We start from the raw sequence: 15077 nt of genomic DNA on the forward strand, positions 1-15077 counted from the left end.
ATCGCCTGGCACTAAATGCTGCCAAGTCAGACCTCTGCTATAAGTACATCGCTTGGCTGGCAAGGTTATCAATCTTGCTCAACATAATGCCAAGTCACACCACTTTGAAAACATGGAAACAACATAATTTAAACATATATACAACTATAAACAATTATGGTTTTATATAAGCACATATATAAACACATTTTATAACAATATTAAATGACAGATATATTTATCAAAAACTATGAAAAAAAAAAAAAATTAAACAAATAAATAAAGTTATACATACAAAATGTGCTCAAAACCTACAAACAGTAAGTTTTCGAAATAAAAAACTAAAGACTATAAATTAAGAACATTAGAAAATATAACATTATTTAAGTAACACTTTTCACCTACCATACCTTGAATGAGATGTTTATCAATTTTGAAAAACAAACTATTAAATGCTCTAGTTCTTGAACATGCAACATATAGTTGACCATGAGAGAAACACGGTTTTTTGAGATATACCCCAACTCTATCAAATGTTTGACCTTGACTTTTATTAATTGTCATTGAATAAGCCAATCGTTGACAGGAAACTGACAACGTGTCAGAACAAAAGGTAAATTAGAATCTGATGGAGCCATCTGAATTCGAGAAACAAAAACCTGTTTACCACCAGAAACACCTGTCAAACCCTCTGTATCAATATAACTACTTTGAAGAGCACAAACTTTCATTCGAGTAGTATTGCATAACCAAGCTTTGAGATCTAAATTTCTAAGTAGCATAAATACACAACCAGTTTTCAATTTCAATGAGGTGGCATACCTGAAGGAGTTAAGCTGTTCAAAAACTCAACAGGAAAGTCATTTCTTTCATTAAGGTCATCAGTATCAATTTGATCAGCACTTAAATAAATTTTGACCTCACCTGGCAGACATTCAAGCACTTCTTTATTGATTGATAATGAATCAACATTAGTTGATGTTAAAATCACGCGTTTAATCATTTTGATCAGCATCTCCAAAAATCTTTTCAACAATCGATTCATTTTCTCTAATAATGCACTGATTTGTTATTTCAATGCATCCTTTAGAAGGATCCTCCTCTTTGACAGGTATTGTTTCATTCTCAAGTTTTAGTAACCATTGGGAAAATTCACCTTCCCCATCTTGTACTCCCACATTTTTAGTTAATGCAAACTTCTGCACCCATTGCCAATGCAAAGAACATTTTATACACGATTCTACTATTTCAGCTGGTTGTCCTCTTTTCACAACAGGAAGAATTTGCCTAAAGTCACCACCAAAAAGAATGATTTTTCCTCTGAACGGAAAGTTGTTGTTGCAAATATCTTTTAACAACCTATCAATTGCATTTAAGGCATGTTTAGGTATCATGGATTTTTCATCAAGCAAAAACAAACTAACTTGTCTTAAAAAATGCCCGTGTATAGAGTTACGAGTTACATTACATGTGCTATTATCCAATATTGGAACAGGAATTTTAATAAGCCATGCAATGTAGATACATTTGTAAGAAGAGTTGCTGCTATGCCAGTCCATGCAGCTGTAGCAGATTTAAAGCCCCTACTTATGGTTTCAGCAATCAAATAATTATAAGTAAAGGTTTTTCCACTACCAGCTCTCCATCCATGAAAAACAATCTAGAATGTTGATTTTCTACACTTGGTTGCTCATTCAGTGCAGCAAAGATAGCATTACATACATTTAACTGATTGACATTAAGCAGCAGTCTCATGCGATTGGCTTTGTCGATAGATTGTTGAACATTTTCATCAAAATTTTCTAGATTTAAGCCTATAAACTCATCAATAACAGGCAGATTGTAATCAGCCAGCATTTTCATAATCGTTTCAATTTGATGAAGAGTAGCTTGTTCAGCTATTAGAAGTGGGACTGAGCAGTGAATGAAATCTTCTATCAGAAAAGCTTTGTATGCATTCCAGAGATGTAAAGGATTGTCAGGTTCACAAAAGGTCAAAATAATTGAAAACAACTGTCTAATTTGCTTTGGCATACGTGTTAAAACTGCCTCAGAAAGAGTATTATGCTATTCAGTGTCATCTTGCAACAAACCTTTCAAAGCGTTTCAAGGACTATACTATTAACAGTACACACATCCTCCCAAGACGTTGCTCCCTTTGCTTGCAAAAGTAACAGTCTAAGAAAAAGCAATTCTCCAGTTGGATCAACTTTATACATTCTTACTACCACCTTATTACCACCCCTTTGTCTAACCTTCCATTTACAATGTTTATCATTAAATATAAAGTGATAAGGAATGTCTACATACGAATAGCAATGTGCTCTTTCATTTTCACTGTTTAACTTAAATCATGCCGCTAGGTGCGTATTACGTTGAGCTGCATGATCTAAAGCCATTCTGCTCCTTCTCTAAAATACACTAACTGATTTTCAGATAGATGTGTACCAAGTCACAGCACTTTGAAAACATGGAAACAATATAATATAAACATATGTACCAACCATAAGCACAATAAATGTGTTTAAATATGTATGTAAGGTTAAATATATACCTTATATACATACTTAAACACATTTTTAAAACAATTATAAAACACATTAACACATACACAAACAATAAAAAAACACTTTACATTATTATAAAAACACATTGATAAAACAACTATAAAGCACTTATTACCACATACACATACATATCAAAAAAGCATATATGCAAACGATAAATTTGTGCAAACAAAAACTTTAAAAATGACGCGAGAAAATTTAAAAAGATACAAAATATACATTTACAAACAATACTCTTTACCTTCTTTTTTTTTCATAAGAACTGTAATCCTCATAACAAAATTTAACCTTTACATACATTAACATGTGACATGCCATGTCAGTGTTGGCACAAAATTTTAATTTGTTTTTCTAAATTTTCTAAAAAAGAACAAATATAGTTAATAGCATCACAGAAATTTTAAAGTAGTAATAACCACTTTATGGAAATAGTATTAGTATAACTTTAAATAACATCTATACCCCTATCTTCCTTCTAAAAAATAATATAACAAAAATAAAACTGCTAAAAGAAAAACTAAAACAAACAAAATATAAACGATTTAAAAATTAAAATCTTTTCTACTTTAAATCCTTTCTACTTTTTCTAATAAAAATTTAAATCCTTTCTACTTTATCTAATAGAAATATTTTATGAGTAAACTACTTGCATACTAAATCATAATGAAACAGACTTATTGTAATGGACAATGAAGAAAAAAAAAAAAAAAAAAGTCATCAAAAATCACCTGAAATTAGGAATCAGATGATAAACTAGCTGTTACCAAAAACAACAATAAAAATATACAAAATGTAAATGTAAGCAACAACAAAAATAAAAGGAGTAGTAAGGATAACAAGAATTATAAAAATAATGATAATAATAAAACAATAAAAAACAAATATAAAAAAATTAATAACAAAAAGAGTGAAAAAAATGATAACAAGGACAGTAACAATAAGAATAATAATGATAATAAAAAATAGAAAATAATGAAATGAATAATAACAAAAATAATGATGAAAATTTAAATAGTAATTATAATAATGAAAATAAGAAAAACAAAAATAACAGGAATAATGATAACGCAAATAATGATGACATATAAAATAACAACTATAACAATAATTATTATAATAACCATAAAAAGAAAAATAACAATTAAAAAATATACAACAAAAAAAAGAGGAACAAAAATAACAATAGGTATATTAACAGTAAGAGGAATATAAACAAAAGGACAAATAAAAAGAATAACAGTAAGAACATATTTAATAAAAACAAAATAAAATTAAAAATAATTGTAACAAAAAAGAAAGATAATCATAACAATAATAATCATAATAACAACAAAAAGAAAATATAACAGTTACAAAATATGACCAAAAAAATGAGGAAGAATAATAATAAGTATAATAACAACAATGAGAATAATAATAAGAACAATAAAAAAGAATAACAATATGAAGAGCAAATTTAGTTAAAAAAAAATATGAAGAAAAAAAAAAGCAACAATAAAAGTGATAATTATAATTGCAATAATAACAAAAACAAAAAGAAAATTAAATTATAATTACAATTTTAAAAAAATGAAGAATAAAGACAATATAAATTCACTATTAATAAAAATAACAATAATAATAAAAGGAATAGTATTACAAATAACAATACAATAACAAAAATAATAAAAATTACAACTGTAAAAACATGAATATTAACAAAAATGATAAGAAGAAAAATTATAATAATAGGAATAGTTTAAATGAAAATATAAATAAGTAATAAAATAAATTAAAAGAAAATTAATTATAACAACGAATAATGAGGAAAATTTTAAAAATAGAAAAACAGAATAATAATAACAATAAGAATAGAAATAACAATAAGAACAAGAATAACATTAACAAAAATAAGAATAAGAACAAAAATAGTAATAATAAGAATAACAAAAAACAATAATAATAAAAATATACATCATGTATAAAAAAGTAACAATAATAATAAAAAAAGAGTAACAATTATAACAAAAGTTATAAAAATAACAATATTATACCAAGGAAATACAAAAACATTACCACAATAAAAATAAGAAAAATAATTGTCAGCATACTGTGTTTTTACAACGAACTTTAAATGTTAGAGTTTTTATTTATTTCTCAAACTTTTTATTATCTTGTTTTTGTGAGCAATAGCCTCATTGAGACGTTTAAATCTTGCCCTTAGTTTAACATTTTCCCTTAACACCTTCACATCCTCTCTATGCTTTCATATTTTGGTAGTAATATCATTTGCCAAAATACTAAACTGTCATTTTACGACTTTTGTTCTAGGAGACAGCTGGTCAGCTCTTAGTCTGAATAGTGGTCTTGAATCAGATAAAGATAAAACACTTATATGTTTAGGAGATGCGTTATCTGGCAAAGATGAAATAGTGTTTCTTGAATTTGTGGTTGACTGAAATGAATGTGTTGCTGACAATACTGTTATTTGACACAAGAAAGGCTCATTGTAAAAGTCAATAAAATGTTTAGAACCTCTTAAAAAATTGCAAGCCCATATTTTGATTCTCTAACAAGAAGTTTAATATGACTTTTATAAATCTTGAAGCCCTAAAGCTTATTGAGTTGTGTGATTCATCATTGCTAATGAATATAAACAGTATATGTCCATTTCTACAGTCTATGTATATTTGTGAAGGCAATGTAAAGTTTGATGCTAGATATTTTTTTACTGCACCACAAAACACACAAATATTCTTTTGGGCCCCATGACACCTTAAAACGCTAAATGCAATTATTTTTAAAATGAATTTAAAAATTTATAAGAGAATGTTGTTTACTTTAATTTTCTTTTTTTAAAAAATAATTCACTTACTTATTTCCGCTTCAAACATATACACATGAATTGCTTGATAAGATGAAAAAAGTGCACACAAATATTATTTGATAATAATTATAAGCAACTTTGTCATAACATAAATATTATTTACATGCTAAACTTTTCTTTTTTTTTAAAAAAAAATGACCACATGATGCATCATATAATTCGTACCATCTGATACCTCATTCACTCATAACAGTTATAAAAATTTTTCATAATAAATTATCAATAAATTAAAAAATAAAACTAAACTGTTAAATGATAGCATACTATTATTAAAATAATATATTATTATTTTAGAATGTTAAGCAATAGCAATAAAGTAGATTTTATCATGATAGTTATAATTATGATGAAAAACACTCAAACTTGAATAAAAAAATTTACAAAAAAATGCAAGCTCAATTTAAAAATGTTCACAAAATAACTTTAAAATGTCTATTGGCAAGAAATATCTGTTGGAATTTTTAATCCATCACAATCCAAACAAAAAAAACAAAACAACAACAACAACTATATTTAAAGATAATTAATAATTACAACATTGAATAACAAAAAAGGATTCTAAAACGCAATAAAAAAAACAAATAACAGTAACACTAATACAAAGAATTTTAAAAGTTTACAAAAGCAATAAACAAGAAAAGTAATAATAAATTACAAAAATGATAAGTGATAAGAGGAATTTAATAACATAACCACATTAGCTTAAAAGTGTAACAAAGATAATAAACAACAACAATAATTTAAAATATTACGAAGTAAAATAGAAACCTTAACTAACACAAATAGTAACAAAGGTCCTGTATCAACAAAAAAAAAGCATAGTAACTGTATATATGAAAAAAAAAGAAATTTTAACAACTGAAACAGATGAAAAAAATAATATAGAAGAACAAGTAAAAATAACAACAACAAAAAAAAAAAACCAGAGCTTGATAAAACTATTAACAACAGTAAGTGATAAATAATAAAATTAAAATGAACTTTAAGACATAAAAATAATGACAATATTAAAAAAATGTCAGAATGTTGTGGATCTTGTGTCCATAGAATGAAATTAAATTTATCCTTCTGGCCTAATATCTCCTGATGATAAAAAATATGCAAAATGAGCATATAACTATATTTGATGTATAATATTTATCTCCAATTATTTTTTTGTCCCATAAATGAAATATGTTGCAATATTGCTTCTTTTTTATTATCATTTTCAACTTAAAAGTCAAGTATCTTATCAAACTTAGACCAGGTGTCAACAGTTATCAATAGATTGATTGTTAAAATAGAAACATTACGCTTCATTCCATTATGAAATGTTTCTAAGCTAAGATTTTTACTAACTCATCATATAATGTATTTCGAATGCCACTTAAAGATATTATGGTAGCTCTTTGAGTTGGAACAGCAGTTGGAATTTGAGACAAGGGTACTCCCAGCCAAACAGATGGAGCAATTTTTTGATTGACGTTTTCCTCCACGCACTGTAAATGTTTCAAAACATGGAGGCCAGTGTAACTCACAGATAACAGTATTATTGGTAACAACTAAATTAGAGATTGGAATGGCTTTTATCCATCTTTCACGCTCAACATTATCACTTGGAAATTGATGCACTGATTCTTTACTAGCTTCATCTATATATATATATATATATATATATATATATATATATATATATATATATATATATATATATATATATATATATATATATATATATATATATATATATATATATATATATATATATATATATATATATATATTCATTTTGATAATTATTGTGACAAGCATACACACAACATTTTTTTGGCACGGTATAAAAACTTAATCTAAAATTAAAAAATATATATTATTTGCTTTAAATGAATTCTAAAACTCCACGTTTGAATTATGCAAGTTTGTTTTCATTACACCATGTAAGAATAATTCACAATATATAATAGACAACATTGGATTTTCTTTTAAAAACAAATCTAAACAACTAATTCTCTACAACCGTAAAGAAATAGGCCTGCACAAAAAATTCCGGTTGCACGACGAATAGGCCTGTAGTAAGAGGGGTGAGAGGGAGCGAGAGGGGTAGAGAGAGGTGGTTAAATATTTACATGATAAAACCCCCTCCCCTTTGGTCACGTGAGTGTCAAAAATTCCTAGGTTTGTGCGGATCCAGCGTCTATAGAATGAAATTGGTACACTCACGTGGGTCGTTTTCTAGTGCATTATTGGTTAAGGCAAACAATAAGCTTAGAAGTTCGCCTCTGCCACAAATGCCTATTCTCCACCAATAGGTCTGCCCTAATGAGCTACTTATGGGAAATACACCTACGTTAGCAGGCTTTGAAAATACACATAAAAAGGGCTTCTGTGATACAAGTTTCAAAATCTGCAAATACCAGGAGTAAACTGAGTTAGTTTTGTTTTTGATTCGTTGAGTTTTTGTTTGGCTGTTTTACAGAGTTGCTTTAGCTAGCTTGAATGACCGGGGTACAAAATCTGCCTTAGACGTGCTTGTATTTCTTTACAAAGTTTATGTTGTTTATGGTTTATCGATTTTCTCACGGTGTTTGTGTTTACTTTATGAAAATGATTCGGTAATGCTGTGCAGCCTATTTAATAAAAGAGAATTTTTAAAAGTAATAATTAAGGAAGCCTTCTGCAAGTCTAGAGCTTTCACCATCTTCCTCCCCGGCATTTAGACATAATAGTTTTTTTTTAAGTCTTTTTTTTTTTTTTTTTTTTGTTATGTTTTCTATGTTTCTATGTTGTCTTTCTATTCTGTTTTTCAGGCAGGGTTTTTGTTGTTGTTGCTAATGTTAGTTAAGATTTCTAATATATTTTGCAATATTTATAATTATTGTTGTTGTTTATTATCTTTGTTATATTTTACAGTTACTGTGGTTGTATCATTAAATTCCTTTGATCACATTTCATTTTTGTAATTGATTATCATATTTTGTTGTTACACTTTCCTTACAATTTTTAAATTCTTTGTATTAAAGTTGTTGTTATTAGTTGTTTTTATTGTGTTTTAGAATACTTTTATGTTATTCAATGTTGTAATCATTGATTATCTTTAAACAGTTGTTGTTGCTTTTTTGTTTTTCTTATTATACGTTTGAATTTTTCTTACTTGCTAAAAGTGCTCATGTATTTTTGCAGATGCTGTAAAGATTTCCATGATCAAAAGAGTTGTTATTGCATTTCGAGCATCAGTTCAGCTAAAGAATACACGACTTCAAAAAGAATGTGTGAATATGAACTGTATTTGAACGCATGACATTGAGGAGTTTAATACGAATGTGGTTTAAATTAGTAGACACTCCTAACATTTTAGCCATACATACTTATATTTTTCGTCCACTCTATTTGTAGGATGGAAGTAATGTTTCTTTTTAATGTTTTAAATATCTATGTTTGATGTTTGTGCTTTTGCATTTCTATTTAACAGTTTTATTTATGAAACTCTATAATCTATAATCTAACTGATATAAGAGTAAAAACAGTTCCGTGTCAAACCTATTATCTACCAATAATGAATAGTTATAATAGTAAATTTCTCTTTCAATAATATATGTATTGTGGGTGTAAACTATTTCTATTTTACACACACACAAACAAACACACACACACACACACACACACATATATATATATATATATATATATATATATATATATATATATATATATATATATATATATATATATATATATATATATATATACATATATATATTTGACACGAATAAATGTGTGTTTTACTATTATCACCCAAATAGATGATATATTTTAATCTTATAAAAATCAAAACGAACAGTTCGTATAATATAATCAAATGAAAGTACTATAATTAGCTTGATAGTAGTGAAGGACAGTTAATAAATAAATTTTTTATTAGATTTCTTTCCCTAAAATTGAGCTGGTCATAGTTATAAAAGAAGATCATAAAGAAAATCGGTTAACTTAAGCATTGACAGAGAAGCATAAAGGAAGGATAAAACAGACATCTTATAAGATATCTTCAAAACACCGACCAAACGTCTCAAATTTAAAAGGTCTACCAAGAGGGTTTTAAAGCCAAAATACAGTCTATCATATAAATCTATCACAAAAAACTGTGGCCGCAAAAATAAAATACGAAGAAAAGAAATTACAAAACAAACTAAATCCTCAAAACAAAACCAAACGAACGATATCTCGAAAATTCCTTACAAAATGTCGAAATTTGGGCCAAATGTGGCCAAATTCGAGGCTTTCACCGACTCCTCTTGGATCCCTTGGCCCTATTTTGTTGTATCCTGTCAGGCTGAGCACGAAAATGACAAAGACAATCAACAGAGAGGCTGGCAAGTACCGCATTTGGCGACAAAACCCCGTTTTTGGCTCAATTTCCATACAAAACGTCGAAATTTGGGCCAAATGTGGCCAAATTCGAGGCTTTCACCGACTCCCATTGTATCCCTTGGCCATATTTTGTTGTATCCTGTCAGGCTGAGCAAAAAAATGCCCAAGGGCATCAAGCAATTCAGTGGTAAGTACCGATTTTTGCGACAAATGCACAGAAATGCTTAGAATTTGCTTGTAATGTCAATTCTGTGATTATTTCGTCAAATTGGAGCCTTTCACCGAGATTTCTTGGAGCCTTTGGACATATTCTGTTGTAACCTATCAGGCTGAGCACGAAAATGACAAAGACAATCAACAGAGAGGCTGGCAAACACCGGATTTGGCGACAAAACCCCGTTTTTGGCTCAATTTCCATACAAAAACGTCGAAATTTGGGCCAAATGTGGCCAAATTCGAGGCTTTCACCGACTCCTCTTGGATCCCTTGGCCCTATTTTGTTGTATCCTGTCAGGCTGAGCACGAAAATGACAAAGACAATCAACAGAGAGGCTGGCAAGTACCGCATTTGGCGACAAAACCCCGTTTTTGGCTCAATTTCCATACAAAACGTCGAAATTTGGGCCAAATGTGGCCAAATTCGAGGCTTTCACCGACTCCCATTGTATCCCTTGGCCATATTTTGTTGTATCCTGTCAGGCTGAGCAAAAAAATGCCCAAGGGCATCAAGCAATTCAGTGGTAAGTACCGATTTTTGCGACAAATGCACAGAAATGCTTAGAATTTGCTTGTAATGTCAATTCTGTGATTATTTCGTCAAATTGGAGCCTTTCACCGAGATTTCTTGGAGCCTTTGGACATATTCTGTTGTAACCTATCAGGCTGAGCACGAAAATGACAAAGACAATCAACAGAGAGGCTGGCAAACACCGGATTTGGCGACAAAACCCCGTTTTTGGCTCAATTTCCATACAAAAACGTCGAAATTTGGGCCAAATGTGGCCAAATTCGAGGCTTTCACCGACTCCTCTTGGATCCCTTGGCCCTATTTTGTTGTATCCTGTCAGGCTGAGCACGAAAATGACAAAGACAATCAACAGAGAGGCTGGCAAGTACCGCATTTGGCGACAAAACCCCGTTTTTGGCTCAATTTCCATACAAAACGTCGAAATTTGGGCCAAATGTGGCCAAATTCGAGGCTTTCACCGACTCCCATTGTATCCCTTGGCCATATTTTGTTGTATCCTGTCAGGCTGAGCAAAAAAATGCCCAAGGGCATCAAGCAATTCAGTGGTAAGTACCGATTTTTGCGACAAATGCACAGAAATGCTTAGAATTTGCTTGTAATGTCAATTCTGTGATTATTTCGTCAAATTGGAGCCTTTCACCGAGATTTCTTGGAGCCTTTGGACATATTCTGTTGTAACCTATCAGGCTGAGCACGAAAATGACAAAGACAATCAACAGAGAGGCTGGCAAACACCGGATTTGGCGACAAAACCCCGTTTTTGGCTCAATTTCCATACAAAAACGTCGAAATTTGGGCCAAATGTGGCCAAATTCGAAACTTTCACCGACTCCTCTTGGATCCCTAGGCCCTATTTTGTTGTATCCTGTCAGGCTGAGCACGAAAATGACAAAGACAATCAACAGAGAGGCTGGCAAGTACCGCATTTGGCGACAAAACCCCGTTTTTGGCTCAATTTCCATACAAAACGTCGAAATTTGGGCCAAATGTGGCCGAATTCGAGGCTTTCACCGACTCCCATTGTATCCCTTGGCCATATTTTGTTGTATCCTGTCAGGCTGAGCAAAAAAATGCCCAAGGGCATCAAGCAATTCAGTGGTAAGTACCGATTTTTGCGACAAATGCACAGAAATGCTTAGAATTTGCTTGTAATGTCAATTCTGTGATTATTTCGTCAAATTGGAGCCTTTCACCGAGATTTCTTGGAGCCTTTGGACATATTCTGTTGTAACCTATCAGGCTGAGCACGAAAATGACAAAGACAATCAACAGAGAGGCTGGCAAACACCGGATTTGGCGACAAAACCCCGTTTTTGGCTCAATTTCCATACAAAAACGTCGAAATTTGGGCCAAATGTGGCCAAATTCGAAACTTTCACCGACTCCTCTTGGATCCCTAGGCCCTATTTTGTTGTATCCTGTCAGGCTGAGCACGAAAATGACAAAGACAATCAACAGAGAGGCTGGCAAGTACCGCATTTGGCGACAAAACCCCGTTTTTGGCTCAATTTCCATACAAAACGTCGAAATTTGGGCAAAATGTGGCCGAATTCGAGGCTTTCACCGACTCCCATTGTATCCCTTGGCCATATTTTGTTGTATCCTGTCAGGCTGAGCAAAAAAATGCCCAAGGGCATCAAGCAATTCAGTGGTAAGTACCGATTTTTGCGACAAATGCACAGAAATGCTTAGAATTTGCTTGTAATGTCAATTCTGTGATTATTTCGTCAAATTGGAGCCTTTCACCGAGATTTCTTGGAGCCTTTGGACATATTCTGTTGTAACCTATCAGGCTGAGCACGAAAATGACAAAGACAATCAACAGAGAGGCTGGCAAACACCGGATTTGGCGACAAAACCCCGTTTTTGGCTCAATTTCCATACAAAAACGTCGAAATTTGGGCCAAATGTGGCCAAATTCGAGGCTTTCACCGACTCCTCTTGGATCCCTTGGCCCTATTTTGTTGTATCCTGTCAGGCTGAGCACGAAAATGACAAAGACAATCAACAGAGAGGCTGGCAAGTACCGCATTTGGCGACAAAACCCCGTTTTTGGCTCAATTTCCATACAAAACGTCGAAATTTGGGCCAAATGTGGCCAAATTCGAGGCTTTCACCGACTCCCATTGTATCCCTTGGCCATATTTTGTTGTATCCTGTCAGGCTGAGCAAAAAAATGCCCAAGGGCATCAAGCAATTCAGTGGTAAGTACCGATTTTTGCGACAAATGCACAGAAATGCTTAGAATTTGCTTGTAATGTCAATTCTGTGATTATTTCGTCAAATTGGAGCCTTTCACCGAGATTTCTTGGAGCCTTTGGACATATTCTGTTGTAACCTATCAGGCTGAGCACGAAAATGACAAAGACAATCAACAGAGAGGCTGGCAAACACCGGATTTGGCGACAAAACCCCGTTTTTGGCTCAATTTCCATACAAAAACGTCGAAATTTGGGCCAAATGTGGCCAAATTCGAGGCTTTCACCGACTCCTCTTGGATCCCTTGGCCCTATTTTGTTGTATCCTGTCAGGCTGAGCACGAAAATGACAAAGACAATCAACAGAGAGGCTGGCAAGTACCGCATTTGGCGACAAAACCCCGTTTTTGGCTCAATTTCCATACAAAACGTCGAAATTTGGGCCAAATGTGGCCAAATTCGAGGCTTTCACCGACTCCCATTGTATCCCTTGGCCATATTTTGTTGTATCCTGTCAGGCTGAGCAAAAAAATGCCCAAGGGCATCAAGCAATTCAGTGGTAAGTACCGATTTTTGCGACAAATGCACAGAAATGCTTAGAATTTGCTTGTAATGTCAATTCTGTGATTATTTCGTCAAATTGGAGCCTTTCACCGAGATTTCTTGGAGCCTTTGGACATATTCTGTTGTAACCTATCAGGCTGAGCACGAAAATGACAAAGACAATCAACAGAGAGGCTGGCAAACACCGGATTTGGCGACAAAACCCCGTTTTTGGCTCAATTTCCATACAAAAACGTCGAAATTTGGGCCAAATGTGGCCAAATTCGAGGCTTTCACCGACTCCTCTTGGATCCCTTGGCCCTATTTTGTTGTATCCTGTCAGGCTGAGCACGAAAATGACAAAGACAATCAACAGAGAGGCTGGCAAGTACCGCATTTGGCGACAAAACCCCGTTTTTGGCTCAATTTCCATACAAAACGTCGAAATTTGGGCCAAATGTGGCCGAATTCGAGCCTTTCACCGACTCCCATTGTATCCCTTGGCCATATTTTGTTGTATCCTGTCAGGCTGAGCAAAAAAATGCCCAAGGGCATCAAGCAATTCAGTGGTAAGTACCGATTTTTGCGACAAATGCACAGAAATGCTTAGAATTTGCTTGTAATGTCAATTCTGTGATTATTTCGTCAAATTGGAGCCTTTCACCGAGATTTCTTGGAGCCTTTGGACATATTCTGTTGTAACCTATCAGGCTGAGCACGAAAATGACAAAGACAATCAACAGAGAGGCTGGCAAACACCGGATTTGGCGACAAAACCCCGTTTTTGGCTCAATTTCCATACAAAAACGTCGAAATTTGGGCCAAATGTAGCCAAATTCGAGGCTTTCACCGACTCCTCTTGGATCCCTTGGCCCTATTTTGTTGTATCCTGTCAGGCTGAGCACGAAAATGACAAAGACAATCAACAGAGAGGCTGGCAAGTACCGCATTTGGCGACAAAACCCCGTTTTTGGCTCAATTTCCATACAAAACGTCGAAATTTGGGCCAAATGTGGCCGAATTCGAGGCTTTCACCGACTCCCATTGTATCCCTTGGCCATATTTTGTTGTATCCTGTCAGGCTGAGCAAAAAAATGCCCAAGGGCATCAAGCAATTCAGTGGTAAGTACCGATTTTTGCGACAAATGCACAGAAATGCTTAGAATTTGCTTGTAATGTCAATTCTGTGATTATTTCGTCAAATTGGAGCCTTTCACCGAGATTTCTTGGAGCCTTTGGACATATTCTGTTGTAACCTATCAGGCTGAGCACGAAAATGACAAAGACAATCAACAGAGAGGCTGGCAAACACCGGATTTGGCGACAAAACCCCGTTTTTGGCTCAATTTCCATACAAAAACGTCGAAATTTGGGCCAAATGTGGCCAAATTCGAGGCTTTCACCGACTCCTCTTGGATCCCTTGGCCCTATTTTGTTGTATCCTGTCAGGCTGAGCACGAAAATGACAAAGACAATCAACAGAGAGGCTGGCAAGTACCGCATTTGGCGACAAAACCCCGTTTTTGGCTCAATTTCCATACAAAACGTCGAAATTTGGGCCAAATGTGGCCAAATTCGAGGCTTTCACCGACTCCCATTGTATCCCTTGGCCATATTTTGTTGTATCCTGTCAGGCTGAGCAAAAAAATGCCCAAGGGCATCAAGCAATTCAGTGGTAAGTACCGATTTTTGCGACAAATGCACAGAAATGCTTAGAATTTGCTTGTAATGTCAATTCTGTGATTATTTCGTCAAATTGGAGCCTTTCACCGAGATTTCTTGGAGCCTTTGGACATATTCTGTTGTAACCTATCAGGCTGAGCACGAAAATG

The 15077-nt window shown here is 33.1% G+C and overlaps 1 protein-coding gene and 1 long non-coding RNA gene across 2 annotated transcripts in view; one reads left to right on the forward strand and one right to left on the reverse strand.

The window, feature by feature from the left end:
• LOC149879049 (uncharacterized) overlaps positions 1-2905 on the reverse strand; it is a 25136-nt gene extending 22231 nt beyond the window's left edge. Inside the window, exon 1 of the transcript XR_016447108.1 lies at positions 2788-2905. The gene's annotated coding sequence lies outside the window, so the exon portion shown is untranslated. The remainder of the gene's footprint in view (positions 1-2787) is intronic.
• A 4756-nt stretch (positions 2906-7661) lies between these two features.
• LOC149879050 (uncharacterized) lies at positions 7662-8834 on the forward strand. Its single transcript, XR_016446947.1, has 2 exons — positions 7662-7819; positions 8572-8834. It is a non-coding gene; the product is annotated as an uncharacterized LOC149879050 (long non-coding RNA).
• The last annotated feature ends 6243 nt before the right edge of the window (positions 8835-15077 follow it).

The sequence above is a fragment of the Hydra viridissima genome, unplaced genomic scaffold, assembly GCF_058129835.1.
Source record: "Hydra viridissima isolate aposymbiotic clone 2 unplaced genomic scaffold, HvirCarnegie_v1 scaffold_14, whole genome shotgun sequence".
In the NCBI taxonomy this organism is placed as follows: Eukaryota; Metazoa; Cnidaria; class Hydrozoa; order Anthoathecata; family Hydridae; genus Hydra; species Hydra viridissima.